General features: G+C 41.9%; 1 long non-coding RNA gene and 1 other non-coding gene across 3 annotated transcripts in view; both read right to left on the bottom strand.

Annotated features, from left to right (window-relative positions):
- Positions 1-15,393, bottom strand: part of LOC113604742 (uncharacterized) — a 134,395-nt gene that overhangs the window by 91,743 nt on the left and 27,259 nt on the right. The window lies entirely within an intron of this gene.
- Positions 588-698, bottom strand: LOC113600868 (U6 spliceosomal RNA). Its single transcript, XR_003421963.1, has one exon. It is a non-coding gene; the product is annotated as a U6 spliceosomal RNA (small nuclear RNA).

The raw sequence follows: 15,393 nt of genomic DNA, 5'->3' as shown, positions 1-15,393 counted from the left end.
CCATTTCTTAATTTTTAAATTATACATTTTTTGTCATATAAACGTGGTGACATTATTAAGTTCCCTTCAAATAAGCTATTCTATTTCATAGATGATATTTTTCAACAAGCTGCACCATGCTACATAAAAAGGCAGTGGAGTACAAATGTATAAAATGATTTTTTAAGGCAATAATCAGTTTTATCATATCTCCTAACACTGGAATAAAGCCAAATTTGTGCACTGAAGGTAAAGAAATATACTGTACATATAGTATTTTTGGGATGTGTATATGCCAGTTAAAAACTGAATTCCAGCTAAAGACCAAAGCACAAGATACGAATAAAATAAAAAAAATATAACAATGAGTAAAAAGGAGTCTTTCTCTTCTGTTCAAACTGAAATCAAGGATTTTTTCCTCAGCTTTTTTTTCTCAGTGTTTCAATCTTGGTTATTAATAGTAGCATTTGCATTTCACAACTGAGTGCTAATTTCCAGAAACACCCTGAGACTTCCAGGGTTTAGCTGTGTACCTGTCAGGCAAGCCCAGGATATTCTGCAGTATCAAGTAACCTGAAAACTCTCAGTTTTTTATTGTGTGATTTGTTTTTAATATGGAACATTTCGCAAATTTGTGTGTCACCTTTGCGCAGGAGCCACACTAATCTTCTCTGTATCATTCCAATTTCAGTAGATGTGTGGCCGAAGTGGGTGCTCCCAGCAGTTTACAACAATGTTTATTTCTCACTCACGTGCATATCCATCCTGGGTCAGCAATGATCTTTGCCCGCTCTTGGAATCACTGGCAACCTAAGCGGACAGAGGCTGCATCCCAACAGAGAGGAGGGGAGAAGAGCATAGAGAACTACGTACTGATTCTTAAGGCCTCTGCCCAGAAAGGACATACATCACTTCTGCTTACAGGTAATTGACCAAAGCAAATCACATGACCAAGCCTGTATCAACAGGGTAGAGATGAACAATTCTTCCACCTTGAATGTTTATAAATAATACAGTCATCCACAAGCTCTAAAAATACCATGTGCATCATTTCATTTGGTCCTGATGACACCCCCTTGTGATACAAAGTGCAGGAAAGGTGGGGGGTGTGCTGCAAAACATTTCAGCAGAACCAACCCACCAATGTTCACTGCTTCTGCAATTTCTCGTCTTCAACATCAGCCAATCGGATGAGCACAAAGGGTGGGACAAGGCCAGATCAAGGCTCTTTCCAAATTGCTCTGATGCCCACCAGCTTCATGCATCCTACTGCCTGCCTTTGGAGTGCTCCCAATTCCTTGTACTCTCTGCTATTCCTTGGAATGGAGTGGGTGGGTCAGGCTAGAGGGGCAATGACCAACAGGACAGAGCTGCCAGGGGACATAAGGAGGCACCAGGGTAGTGAAGCCTGGTCATCCAATCTGAAGACACGGAGCCACCAACAGAGTGCAGCTATGTCCCTGGAGACTGATGGATGTATTATACAATGAGAATGCAGGGTGCCTGTTCCAGGTGAAATCTTCAGGATAAATGCTAAAAATAATATGCTGTGATAGGTAATAGGAGTAGTAGACAAGAGCTTCCTAGTTGATAAAACTCAGTCAAGGGCTTTCAAGAGTTGTAAGCTCTTTGGTCTCCAAGAGGGGCTCTGGGTGACCCAGAGGTTGTTCCTGACCCCGATGTCAACATGCTCACTGCTTCCGCCACAATCATAGGTAGATTCCTCGCTTCTGGTGACTATGGTCACAAGACTTTTCCCTCCTAGAGTTGCTGAAAGGCAGACATTAGCAGCTTGTAGATGGAGTCCCTTTGTTCCTACTGGGCTGCTTCCACCACCCTGGAGCTGCACGTGCTACACTGCATTCCCTGTCTATGATGTGGTAGTGAGTCCCAGTCCTGGACTCTTCACCCCTCTACTCTGGGCAGTGTGGTACCGTTGTAGTTAAGCACACAGGTGCCACCATCAGACAGACCTGAGCATAAATCTGACTGTATCATTTGCCACAGTCGAATGTCCTTTAAAAACTCTGCTCCTCCATTCACTTATCTTTAAAGTAGAAATCAGGGTGCCTGGGTGGCTCAGTTGGTTGGGCATCCAACTTCGGCTCAGGTCATGATCTCGTGGTCCATGAGTTTGAGTCCTGCGTTGGGCTCTGTGCTGACAGCTCAGAATCTGGAGCCTGCTTCCGATTCTGTGTCTCCTTCACTCTCTGCCCTTCCCTCTTTCTCTCTCAAAAATAAACATTAAACATTTTTTTTTTTTAAATAGAACCGATAGGGGCCCCTGGATGGCTCAGTTGGTTGAGCATTCAACTTCAGCTCAGGTCATGATCTCATGATTTGTGGGTTTGAGCCCCATATCAAGCTCTGTGCTGACAGTGCAGAGCCCACTTCAGATCCTTTGTCCCCATCTCTGTCTGTCCCTCCCCGCTCTCTTTCTCTATCAACAAACATTTAAAAAGTAAAATAAAATAGAAATGATAATATTATTTATTGCCAAGAATTATTATTGTATGGGTCAAATGGGTTCAGGTATAAAGCATCTATCATATTATCTGACCTATAGAAAGCCTTCAATTATGCTAGCAACTATTATGTTCATCATGATTGTGATGATAATGTGCTACTCAGCTGTACAGGTAACACACACACACACACACACACACACACACACACACACACACCCTGCCATTGAGCCTGGATCCACCAAGCACTGCTGTAAATCCTCTCTTTTTCTTCACCAGGAAAGTGGCTGCTTTCCCTAAGGGCCCAAACCCCTCTCTTTCCTTCTTCTCTCAGAAGCATAAAGTAAAACACCTTGAATTCTGCCTCCAACAGTCCTTTCTGTCCAGGAAACTCCTGCAGAAGCACCTCATGGGCCAGCCCCCAACCCCACTCCTTCCATTCTTGTGGACTCTGCTCCCCAGAGTCATGGAACATTCAAGAAGCTGTCTTGGTATGCACTAGGCAAACTAGCATCCAATGGACCACTAAATATGTGATAATATGAATAAAGTAAAACAAAATTAGCTTACAAATGCTGAGAAAACCGCACCTATTAAATTCAGAGGCTCAGAAAATCTGGATCACCTCAACTTCCCAATTCTAAAGTTCCACTGAATCTGCTTCTTCCTCAGAGTTCTGCCTACTACCCATTACTCCTGTTGAGCAAATTGAGAAGAAATTAATTTGTTTTTCATCTTTTGGCAAGTTTCACAGTATTAGAGGAAAATAAAAGTATTTTATTGACTTGATAGTGAATCTGAAAGGCTTTCAGATCTATCTTCACGTCAATGAATGCTCTAAGGGTATATACATCATCAAAAATAAAATTAAGGGCTAAAAAAAATGAGTAAAAGGAAAGCAAACTTTAATGCTAAAACAGCCAGCAAATTTATAGCACGGTGTGTGTAGTACACACAGCTCCAGAATGGGGAGAAATCTGTTGTGTTCAAGGAACAGAAAAGACCCCATACAGCTGGAGCACCATGGATGAGGAGGTCACTGGTGTGAGATGTCAGATTTGATATGGTAAGTTGAGTTATTAGACCCAATGTCTCCCTCCCTCTCCTTTCTCTCTCTCTCTCTCTCTCTCTCTCTCTGTCTCTGTCTCTCTCTCTCTCTCTCTCTCTCTCTCTCTCTCTCTCTCACACACACACACACACACACACACACACACACCCATGTTCTTTCCTTTGACATGTCTCTGTAATTCCTTTCAAAGAGGAAGTAGATTTCCTTACTCCTGGACTTTGCCCTGAAATTGTCTTTGGTTCATGGGATATCAGCATGCTCAAGTGCTTGGAGTTGCCCTCTTGTGCCGCCATAGCCTGTTGGTGACTGTGCCAACAGGAGAATGAGAGGTCCCTGGAGCACACTGGCCCCATGTAAATCTGCAGCGTGAAGCAGAACTGCCCTGTCCTTGCAGCCTACACCAGCCAGCCCCCAGCCAAGCTGCACTCATGTGAGCAAATACGCTGGGATCGGAGAGCTGCCCTAGCTGGCTAGCAGATCCCTGAGGAAAAGGGTTGTTTTAAGCCAGATTTTTTAAGAGTCATTTATTCCTTAGCATCACTGTGAAATATCTAACCAATGCCAATCTTGTAAGGCTTTGTACACCAGGGTAAGCATTAGTTTTATTCCTGGGAGAGGTTTTTATTTTTATTTATTTATTTATTTATTTATTTATTTATTTATTTTTAATGTTTATTTTTGAGAGACAGAGAGAGACAGAGTGCGAGCAGGAGAGGGGTAAAGAGAGAAGGAGACACAGGATCTGAAGCAGGCTCCAGGCTCTGAGCTGTCAGCACACAGCCTGATGTGGGGCTCGAACTCACAAACCGTGAGATCATGACCTGAGCCAAAGTCGGACGCTTAACCAACTGAGCCACCCAGGCTCCCCTGGGAGAGGTTTTTAAAGAGTTCAATGGCATTATCCGATTTACAACGAATGGATCATAAAATCATTGTAGCCATCCAGGCAAGAGAGGCTTGGACTAAAGTAAGACAACTGAAGGAAAAGAGAACTGGATGGAATCAAGGAGCTTTGTGGTTTAGAGAAGAGAAACAAAGAGGGAGTTATGGGGCTGGGGAAATGTGAAGAGAAGGAAAGGTTTTGTTTATCTGGTTTTCAAGACATGAGATTACTAGAGCATGTCTGCATGCGCAAGGGAAGGATCCAGGGAAGGGAGGGGCCAACGCTAATACAGACACAGCCCTCACTGTGAGCCTCGCCCTGTCCTAAGTGGTTCACTGAACCCCCCCTTTTAGTCTGCATGACTCTGTGAAGTAGACAACATTAACACCACATTTTACAGATGGGGCAACAGAGGCACAGAGATGGTACATAATTCTTTTAAGGTCATACACCTAGTAGGTGGCATAACCAAGATTCACACCAGGCAATCTGACTCATAGCCTGTGTACTTAGCCACTAAAGCAAACTACTGCATGAGCCCTGACCCCAAGAAGTGAGAGGGGATGGCACCACAGTACAAGAGGTGAGGCTGGTGTTCAATAGGCTGAGGAATGCTGCATCCATGGAAACAGGAGTGAAATGGAAAGAATGGTTACAGATGGAGAGAAGCTGTCTGCTGGGAAGGTGACAATGATGGGGGTGTCCCAATGGGTGAGGAGGACTGGAAGCATGGGAGATGCTGGTCAAGAGATGGATGCTTGGGGCACCTGAGTGGTTCAGTAGGTTAAGCAGCCAGCTCTTGATTTCAGCTCAGGTCATGATCTCACAGTTCATGAGTTCAAGCCCCACATCTGGCTCTGTGCTCACAGCGTGGAGCCTGCTTCAGATCCTCTGTCTACCTCTTTCTGCTTCTCTCTCTCAAAAATAAATGTTTTTAAAAAGTTTTAAAAAGAGAGAGAAATGGATGCTTGAAGTAAAGATATGGACATAGTCCAGTTATGGGCAACAGAAAGGTCAAAGTTAAGACTGCCAAAGTGGAGGCTGAGGTAGAAAGAGCAATCCTGGATCAAAGAAGCCAAGGTGCCGGGAGATGCCAGGGACGTGTGACAGGAAGACAGTAAGGCAGGCTGGCCAGCCGTGAATGGGAAGGTCTTGGGGCAGTAGATAGAGCAACAGAAAGGAGTGGTAAAGTCTGAAGGCATAAAATCCAAAGGAGCTGGGTGTTTGAAGGAAGAAGCAAGAGATATGAACTTGATGCTGGAAAGACACCACAATCTCCAGGCCTGTGGTACTTGCACCATGAATAATAACAACGATGATGACAGAACATCAATACTAAGCTGCTTCCACTGGAGAAGACTGCAGGGGAGGTGATGTCCATAGCCAGCACCGGGGTTTCAGTTAGGTCAAACAAGTGGTGAGGACATTCAAAGCAGCAGCTGCGGATGTGAGGGGTTTGCTGTGATTGCCCATAAAGTCCAAATGGCACAGGGAAGAGTTTGGGAGGTTGAGGAAGAGGAGGAAATTGGGTCAGATGAGTGGAGGTAGAGAACAGTAGCAGAGGGTACAGATGATGTGGAAGCCTGAAGGAGGTGGCCTTCTGGTGGGTATGTGAGAGGCACGATGGGATTAGTTTCGACAAGCCCTGGAGAGGCCTGGTGTCCACATCATGCCAAACAGTATGGGGCTACAGGGCCACCACGTTCCTCTCCTGCTGACTACAGCGGTGATGGCCTGCATTGGAAGCCAGATTCTGAGGCCTTTCTCATATGTCCACAGATAGCCAGGGGCTAGCAGTGCAGGCCCAACAGAGTGATAAAAAAATTAGAAAATTAGAAAATTAATTCATCACAGTTCTGCCTCTATTGTATAACAAAGAATAATCATTTATCTGCTTAAATGGACAGCGATTTAAAATATTAGTGATTAGAAAGTACTGAACTGGTCTTTCTTGCTATGAATTGTAAAATTGCAAAATCCCAAGCATGCTTTTGAAAGGAACTTATGCTCTTGACTATACTTGAACACTAATTACTTACTGAATCCAGAATTAAAGTACACAAATGATTTTCTTAGAAGGAATAAGCATAAACAAGATACTTATTCGGGGTTCTTTTCTGCTGTGAACATTGATTAGCATTATCAGAACAGAAAGTATTCAGATTTGCTTCTGCTGAGAAATGCATCATGACATTGGCAGGCATTCAGTTGTTGTTTATGACAGATAATCTTGTGGCATATTGTTTTGTTTCTAAATGTAATATCTCGTAATTCCAACGTCCACAAATGAGTGGCTAGTTGACGAGATTATAATACAACTACGTAATATATCATACCATATACCTGTTAAAAAGTGAGGTACATCTATATATGCCAATAAAGTGAGAAATAGAAAGATATAGTACAAAACATACAGAATGATTATATGTGTGCGTACAGAGAGAGACAGAAAGAAAATACACACAGGAAAAAGAGAGTTACATATGATAGGTAATTTTTTTAGGGATTCCTTCTTGAGAGGGGAATGTTTCACTTTTAAGTTTCTTCCATCTTTATCTTTTTTACATGTTCAGTTGTGGAACAGAGGAATGGGGAATAAATAAATAAATCAGGGTCTATCCATCACGGCCATTAGAAAATCTCAAAGGTCAATCAAAAGGGACTCTTGTCCCTTGGATGAATCCTGTTTGTCATTTAAGCTCGTCTGAAAACTCACTATTGCACTGACCAGGGTTCTTCTGTAGCTCCGTACATTTCCTGTCTTTCAGGTAAAACTGCATTTGCAGAAGCGTGTCTGTATCCAAACTAGATTGTCTGCAATCTAGTTTGCAGAATCGGTAACTTAGAGATCTTTGTGGAAATCAATCGGCAGGAATCTGTAATCAAAAAGGATCATTTTTTGAGTGAAGAAAAAGCAGGGTTTTTTTCCAGATTAGCAGAGGTGCCTAGAAGAGGAAGACAAGGAGATGAATGAAATGAGATGGAGTCTGACCCTTCATATCCAAGTCTCTGGTTTCAGATTGTGATGAAGAGAAGGCCTAACCATGAACCTGAAGGGGCAGAGAGGAAGTCCTCCCCATCCTGCAACAGACTGAGAGACTGCGATATAGAATTGGCACTGTGCCCAGAGACATCCCCAGGGCAGCAGCAGGAGCTTGGTGAGGAGACAAGAGAAGAATCTGAGTGGATAAATTTCTGAACACAAGCAGACACCACTTTGGGGATGCCTGAGATAAGGAGAAGCGTTTCAGGAAGGGGATAAAATAGGAGCCAAGATTTCCCATGATTTGGGCAACAGTGCTAACAGGATCTGCACTCAAGCCCCACAGGAGCTCCAGGATATGTTTCTTATTCCACACTTCTGGTGCCGCAGAAAACTATCGCCTCCAGGACTACATCTGAATTTAGGTCACAATTTCTTTGCTGAAGACTGCCAAAATACTTAGTTTCTCTTTTTCAACTCAAATTACTCTGTGCTCGGATCATAAAAATTCATGGAATCTTCCATTTGCCTTTGAGTTCTCATCTAATTTTTTACGACACATCTCCACTTGACATTGTGATGAAAACTGTCCTCTTTGAACATTTAATCAAACACTAATCACATAAGCGTTCACTATTTAAAGAACAGCCCCAGGAACTCAGAATCCTTGAAAATGCACTTAATTTTAAGTTAAGTCACTGAATATTCCTAAATAAGAATAGCAGGATTAAAAAGAAAATGTAGAGACTCAATGGCATTTGCCATATGCCTCCATTCAGGCACTAGGCTGTACTTCCAGCAAAGCTGTCTTCAATTTAAGAATGTGCCATAGGCTCTATTGGAAAGAACATAAATAATGGAAACTGGAGCCTGGAAAATGGCAGGCTGGCTCATCCTCTCAGAGCATCATCCGTTAGATCCAACTGAAAAAGCTAGAAGCTATAAAAAATGTATGCAGGACTTCTTTTTAAGCATTAACACACCACTACTTTAAATGTTGGTTCTGACTGAGAAATTCCTCTCTGCAGGTGCTTTTTACCCCTATAACCTCAGCAAGCTGCCAGGGCCTCAGGAGACTAAACAAATTGCTAACTTAAAAATTCATTATAGTATCTGTTCCCTTTCCAAGACATAAAATGTACTCTATAATTTGCTCTTCTGAATCTCCCGAGACCTTGATCTTCAAGGCCCTGTGTGCTTGTATGACGCCATTTCTTGTCCATTATTAATATACTGGATAGGCTTTTTAAAAACACATCACACCCAAAAGTCCTAAAATGGGAAGTGAAAATGTCACTAGCCAGCACATTAATTTCCCTGAAGTAAGCAATAGTAAAAATGATGACAAAGTTGATAACAACACAACTAGGATCCTGGCAAGGAAGTGTGAACAGTTCAAGTCCATAGTTTACATTTACCAACACACAGTGGCAAATGAATGATGAAGTCCAGGGGCATGGAGTCACCGTTAGAGGTCTATGAACAAAAGAATTTCAATTCTGTGCAGCTATGAAAAATAATATAAGATTATTGGGGATATAATATAAAAGTAGAAAGTTTAAATAGGCATTATTTTAAAAATATATCTGAGCAAAGGCCGAGGCTTAGTACAGATAAAGCAGGTAGCTGCTTACCTTATCACATTTCAAAGACTCTCGTAAAAAGGGCACATAAGCACAAAATGGTTACAACTCAAAAAGGCCAGGTTGAGATGCTTCTAGAATGGGCCCATGTGAAAAGGCAGGATACTAGAATCCAGAACTGGAGAAACAGACCCTGTCACAGAGCACAGTGAGATCCCTGAGAAACCAAAGAAAGAGTGAAAAATAGGTGCTCTGGATATTATTCCAAACTAACCTGTTGGAGTCTAGGTCATGATTAATAGCTAGATTTTCTTTCTCTGAAAGCTTGGGCCTGAATTCAGTTCAAAGCACATCCCCAAAATTCAGTCAACAGACAAATATAATAGACATGGATTAAATGGATGAAGAAACAGAAAGGCCTAACTGGAGAAAAACCCACAGATTATTTAACGATAATGTTTCTTTTTTTGAAATAGAGCACTTTTTGGAATGCAATAATAGATAGACGGAGGCAAAGAGAACAATTTGATTAGACGGGGATACAGGAAAAGTCCTAGGACACTAAGAGTTTGGCCAGTCATCATAATCTATTACGGATGAGATCAGAGATAAGCAAAATCACTTTAAAGAGACAGAGTAGCTAAGAGCATGATCTGACTGTAACTCAATCTTGATGATACTGGCATATATGATGAAAGATTATATCACTCAGAACACAGAATCTGTGGGATACTACTGGTTTATTCTGGAGATGTTCTCTGCCACAGGACTCGGATTTATACCAGGCATCTCCTCGGCCTTAAGGATCCCTTGAGACGATTTACATAATATTACTTCAATTTTGTCTTCACTTAGCATCCTTTTGACTGTGAATTCAGCCTTTCAGGCACCCTGATACAGGAAGGATTCATGAAATGATAAAAATGAATATTTAGTGAATGAAAAGTGATATTGCCCATCAAAATTAATAAATTAGGGGTGCCTGGGTGGTTCAGTCAGTTAAGCGTCCAACTTCAGCTCAGGTCATGCACGGTTTGTGAGTTTGAGCCCCGCGTCAGGCTCTGTGCTGACAGCTCAGAGCCTGGAGCCTGCTTCGGATTCTGTGTCTCCCTCTCTGCCTCTCTCCAGCTTGCTCTCTCTCTCTCTCTCTCTCTCCCTCTCTCAAAAATAAATAAATATTAAATATATATATGTATATATATATATATAATTTAAAAAATAAATAAGTCGACACTCAGATATATACCATTCTTCTGTAAGTTAACATCAGTCTGTCCTGTCTTCTCGTCTCAGGAGACAGCTCATGAAGCACTGACATGTAAATTTCTAGAACTGCAAATCAAACATCAGACCTGGACAACAGGAATTTTACCCCACTTTGTGGGAGAAGTTGGCAGCCAGTTGGTTAGCCCCTCATTAAGTGGTTCTATCCCAACATGTAAAAATAAACATGAGAATACATGATCCACTTAATATCCTGTGAATTTAGCACTAGTGATTATGTGCTTCAGAAATTAACTATATAAATCAATAACCAGTATTAAACCCATTAGTTTGTATAAGAGTAGACACCATATCTATTGTTTGTTGTGGGCCCTAATGCACTGCCTGACATTTATTAGGAACTCAAGAGGTTTTTTTTTTTAATAAATAAAATTTAAGAAAGGAAGGGAAATAAAGGGAGCAAAGGAAGAATTCAGGTTCTTTCCAGTTTAAGCTACTAAGTGAGATGTGATGACTTTTCATATGACTGTTGTGCCAAGTGGTTTCCATCTTTTTGAGAAGCTATTCATAAAAATTTTTGGAGGCAGAGAGAACTGTGACTATATGGCAGTCATGCAACTAGTCTGTTTACTATAATATGAGGCTGTGAAGATTCAAGTTGTTCCTGCCCTGTTGGGGGAGGTCATTAAGAGGACATGACCTACAAGCTGGACTGCAGCAATTAGAGGCTCCTCACCTGTCCCCTGTCCTCAGAATGTGCATCCTGCTTGCCTTTCCCGCTTCCAGAAGCTGCCCCAATGGTACAGCCTTGAGACAATGATATGGTGTTGAGCTTATGTGACTGAACCCAGTGAAGGCCTTTATGTAAATTCTTAACACTTGGCAAGCAGGTATGGAGATCTCATCTGGTGGCTGCCCAAGACAAGCCTCGTATGTAAGTTCCTTTGCCAACTGACAACCTGGAGTGTCCTTTTTCTTCAGTCTCCTTGCCCTCGTGTATGGTGGCTAGTTTCTGATTACACCCAAGAATCTCCCAGCTTGCAAACCAACATGTTTAATATATGAGATTATTTAAAAATAATTTCCTATTTATATTTACTATCCAGTTTGAAGAAAAGAGACATCTGAAGGTCTCTGAATGAAAGCAAAGAGAGAACAACAACCCATGAAAAGGTGGATGAACAACTACCTTTATGTTGTCTTTGTGTTATCGGAGGGAACAGAGCATGATAAACCACAACAGATAATCCAGGATGTTCATGCCTTCATCAGGGAAACTGGGCAGGACATTTGCACACACTGTATGCTACTTTGTCATCTTATATTACACTGTGTTGGCCTGTTATGAACTCCCTAACATCAAAGCTATTTCTGTGCTTTTAAAATGTCAGAGTTTAAGGTCCAAGCAAATACCTAAGCCCTTAAGGGAAAAAAAACTAAGACTTCAAAAATCTAGTGAGGACATTATGCTAAGTGAAATAAACTAGATACAAAAGGACAACTATTGTATGATTCCATTTATATGAGGTACCTAGAACAATCAAATTCATTGAGAGAAAGTAGGATAGAGGGGGCCAGGACCAGGGGAGGGAAGAGGGAATGGGGAATTAGTATTTAATGGGTACAGAGTTTCTTCTGGGGATGATGAAAAAGTTCTGGAGATGGATAGTGGTGATGTTTGCACAACAATATGAATATACTTAATGCTACTCAACTGTATACTTAAAAATGGTTACAGTGGTAAATTTTATGTTATACAACAAAAAAAAATTCAGTGAGAAATTAATTACTCACTACACTCTGAAGTCACAACTTGAATGGAGAGAAGCTAACAACCCAGACACATCAATCTCCTCTTCCCATTCACATGGCTGGTATATTGAAATGTTCTGAAGATCAATCTTCCATTGAGACCCTTGAGAAGGCTAGTTAGAATGACCCTTGCCACCCTAGCAGTTAATGATTCCAAGAACTCAAGCATCTACTACTAATAGCCATCATTATCATTTACTGAAGGCCTATCATGTGCCAGCACTGATGCCATTTCTTTAGAAGGTAATTCAAAGACCTTTGTGTTCTGGCCACAGCTTACCTCTCCAGCCCTACACCTCTTGGGTTCCATGTTCAATCTATACAGAATTATCTGCATTTCCCCAGGATGTATCACATTCTTCAGCCCCTGCAGCTCTTCACACGTACAGACACAGACACACAAACAAACACACACATGCCCTTTTTCTTGTTCTACGTGTGGTTCCCTCCTCTCTACATGTAGCCAACTTTGGATCATGCCCTAGGCTTAAGCCTCAAGATCTCAGCTCGCTCCAATAACCCCTCTGATCACAGCCAAAACTAAAGTTTATCAAACATGGCTTCACATTAAAATCACCTGGGGGACTTAAACATTACTGGTCCTCAAGTTTTACCCCTAGAAATTCTGATTTTAACTAGTCTATGATGTGACCAGGATATTGGTAGTTTAAAAAAAAAACAAAACTCTCTAGGGGATCCTAGTGAACAGTCAAGGCAGAGAACTGCTGACCTAAACTGAATTATTTATTTTCCCCCTTACACACCCGAGGCCCCTCAAGCTTCTCACTGTCTTAGCCTGCATCTTAATTTGTTGTAATAAGTTGTTAGCTTGGCCCTCCCTTTTGAACACAAGCTCCTTGAGGGAAAGTTCAAGTTCACCACTGTATCCATATAACCTAGAACAGTGCCTGGCACATGTAAGCGTTCAATAATCACCTTGAGTTGCTTTCTGAAATTGATTTTGCACCCACTCCACATGATAATTTGAAAATGAGCCCACTGAGGCTTAGAGAGGCTCAGTCACTTACCCAAAGTCCACAGCAAGTGAATGGCAGAGCCAGATCAGAACTTTGCTCTTTCTGACTGCAAAACTCTATTTACTGCGCTACAGTGCCTTCAAACTTCTTGAATAAGTTGCTCATATTAAATGAGTTGTTCCTGCTGAACAAGTAAGAAATAAAGGCAAAACTTGTCAGGGCACCTGGGTGGCTCAGTCAATTGAGCATCTGACTTTGGCTCAGGTCATGATCTCACGGTCCGTGAGTTCGAGCCCCACATCGGGCTCTGTGCTGACAGCTCAGAGCCTGGAGCCTGCTTCGGATTCTGTGTCTCCCTCTCTCTCTCTGCCCCTCCCCTGCTCATGCTCTGTCTCTCTCTCTCTTTCTCCTTCAAAAATAAATAAAAACATTTAAAAAAAAGGGCAAAACTGGAAACTCTAAGTATACTGTGAATAACTGCATAAAATACATCCAACAATCGCTCAGTTTGCTAAACTTGTTGGAGACAAGTTTGATGAACAATCAGCAGTGTGCTGCTGGAGAGGCTTAATCACATTTCTCAGAGGAACATCTATTTTTCACTGATTAGAACCCTTTTTTTTCTAGGACTCTGATCCAATCAAACCTGAAATGGTTTTAACGTACCTAGTCTCCCAGCAAACAACAAACAAAACAGACCCAGTGAAAGAAAACTGAAGTTGTAATGTCCACTGCAACTTTCTCAGGCAACCACACCAGGAACTGCCGCTCCATCTGAGGGCCAGCCTGTAACGCATATGCTCAAAATGCAAAATGAGGACTTCAAGTTTCCCGTGGTTGCTCATTCTCTGTCACAGTATCTGTTTTCTCCAAAAGGCAAACACTGCTGGGACCACTCCACTGCCTGGCTAGACCAGAGCACCCATCATGGGACCAGATGCAACCGTGGAATAACAACCAGCACTTGTTGGCTTGTGAGGCTTGATGCTGTCCTGAGATGAACCTCCACTGCTCAGGTTTCCCTTACCGCTTAGGAGAGGAGCTTGGCTGCCAAATGCCAGGTGGCATAGGAGTGCCAACTGCTTACTTCTCAGTACCCAGCGCCACTTTTTATTATGGAAAATGTGAAGGATGTACAATAGCAAGTAAACACTTCTACCCACGATTCAACCAGATGGTAAGCACCGAGTGCACAAGTCTGTGATGAAGATGGTGAGCCGGGCCCCAAGGCTGGGTTTGTACAAATGTTCTCACGGCATATTACAGGATGGGACACTCTACAGTAAATCTCAGCACAAATGACTAAAGTGCCCTTTTTTATGATCCTGGAAGTCAGGAAGCCTTCCAACCATGCCAGTACAATCTTTTGGAACTTTATAGGAGGCCTCTGCCTTTCCTTGCTTCGCTCTGTGGGAATAACAGCAGATTGGAAACCATGGCAGTTAGGAGCGGAAGTTGTAGAGTCAGGTACTCTGGGTGTGAGAGCCAGTTCAACTGCATATTAGTCTTGGCACCTGAAATATCTTGTTTAACATCTTCTAGGTTTGTTTCTTCCATCTATGAAGGGGGAATAAAATAGTAACTAATGGGTATTGTGATAATCAAATGAAATACTGCAAGGAAAATACTTAGTGCAAATCCAGTTTTTTTTTAAAAAAGGTGTTCGGTAGGGACATCTGGGTGGCTCAGTCAATTGAGCTTCTGACTCTTGGTTTCATCTTAGGTCATGATCTCTTGGGGTTCATGAGTTCAAGCCCTGCATTGGGCTCCACGCTAATGGTGCAGAGCCTGCTTGGGATTCTCTCTTTCTGCCCCTCCTCCCCCCTCTCAAAATAAATAAATAAACTTTTAAAAAAAGAGGTGTTCATTAAATGGTAGAGTTTGATATTATGAGTGATAATGGTGTTGTTTCCTCTAATTCTATCTTGCTTGGTCTTGGCTCAATGGATGGCCTCTTCGGCAGCCAGCTCCCTGGAGTCCCCTAGTGCTTCACGGTCACAGCCACCTCCTCTACATTTCCGCTGCAATATTCTAGGAGTCTATGAGTGGCCAAGTGAGTTGTATAATCAAAGAAGCTCTGAAGTCAGAACTCTGTGAAGTCACTTTGCCGGAAGTGGCATGTGAAGGCCTGGTGCATGAATTGGCTCTCTAAATTTAACTCATTTATTTGTATCTTATCCCAATCCCAAATACTGATGGGATTTTTATTTATTTATTTTTACTTTTGGCTTACTGATTTATTTTATAGTATTTTATACAAAAATTTCTCACAATATAAAATATTACATATATTCTATTCAGCCAGCGATCTTCAAGTTTGAGTGTGCCTAAGTATTTCCTGCAATGCTTATTATACAGTAGATTTCTGAATCCCAAACCCAGAAATTCTGAGTTTGTATATCCTTGTATCTGTACTCT

The sequence above is a fragment of the Acinonyx jubatus genome, chromosome B1 (genome assembly GCF_027475565.1).
Source record: "Acinonyx jubatus isolate Ajub_Pintada_27869175 chromosome B1, VMU_Ajub_asm_v1.0, whole genome shotgun sequence".
Classification (NCBI taxonomy): domain Eukaryota; kingdom Metazoa; phylum Chordata; class Mammalia; order Carnivora; family Felidae; genus Acinonyx; species Acinonyx jubatus.
This window is presented reverse-complemented; position numbering and strand designations above follow the sequence as displayed.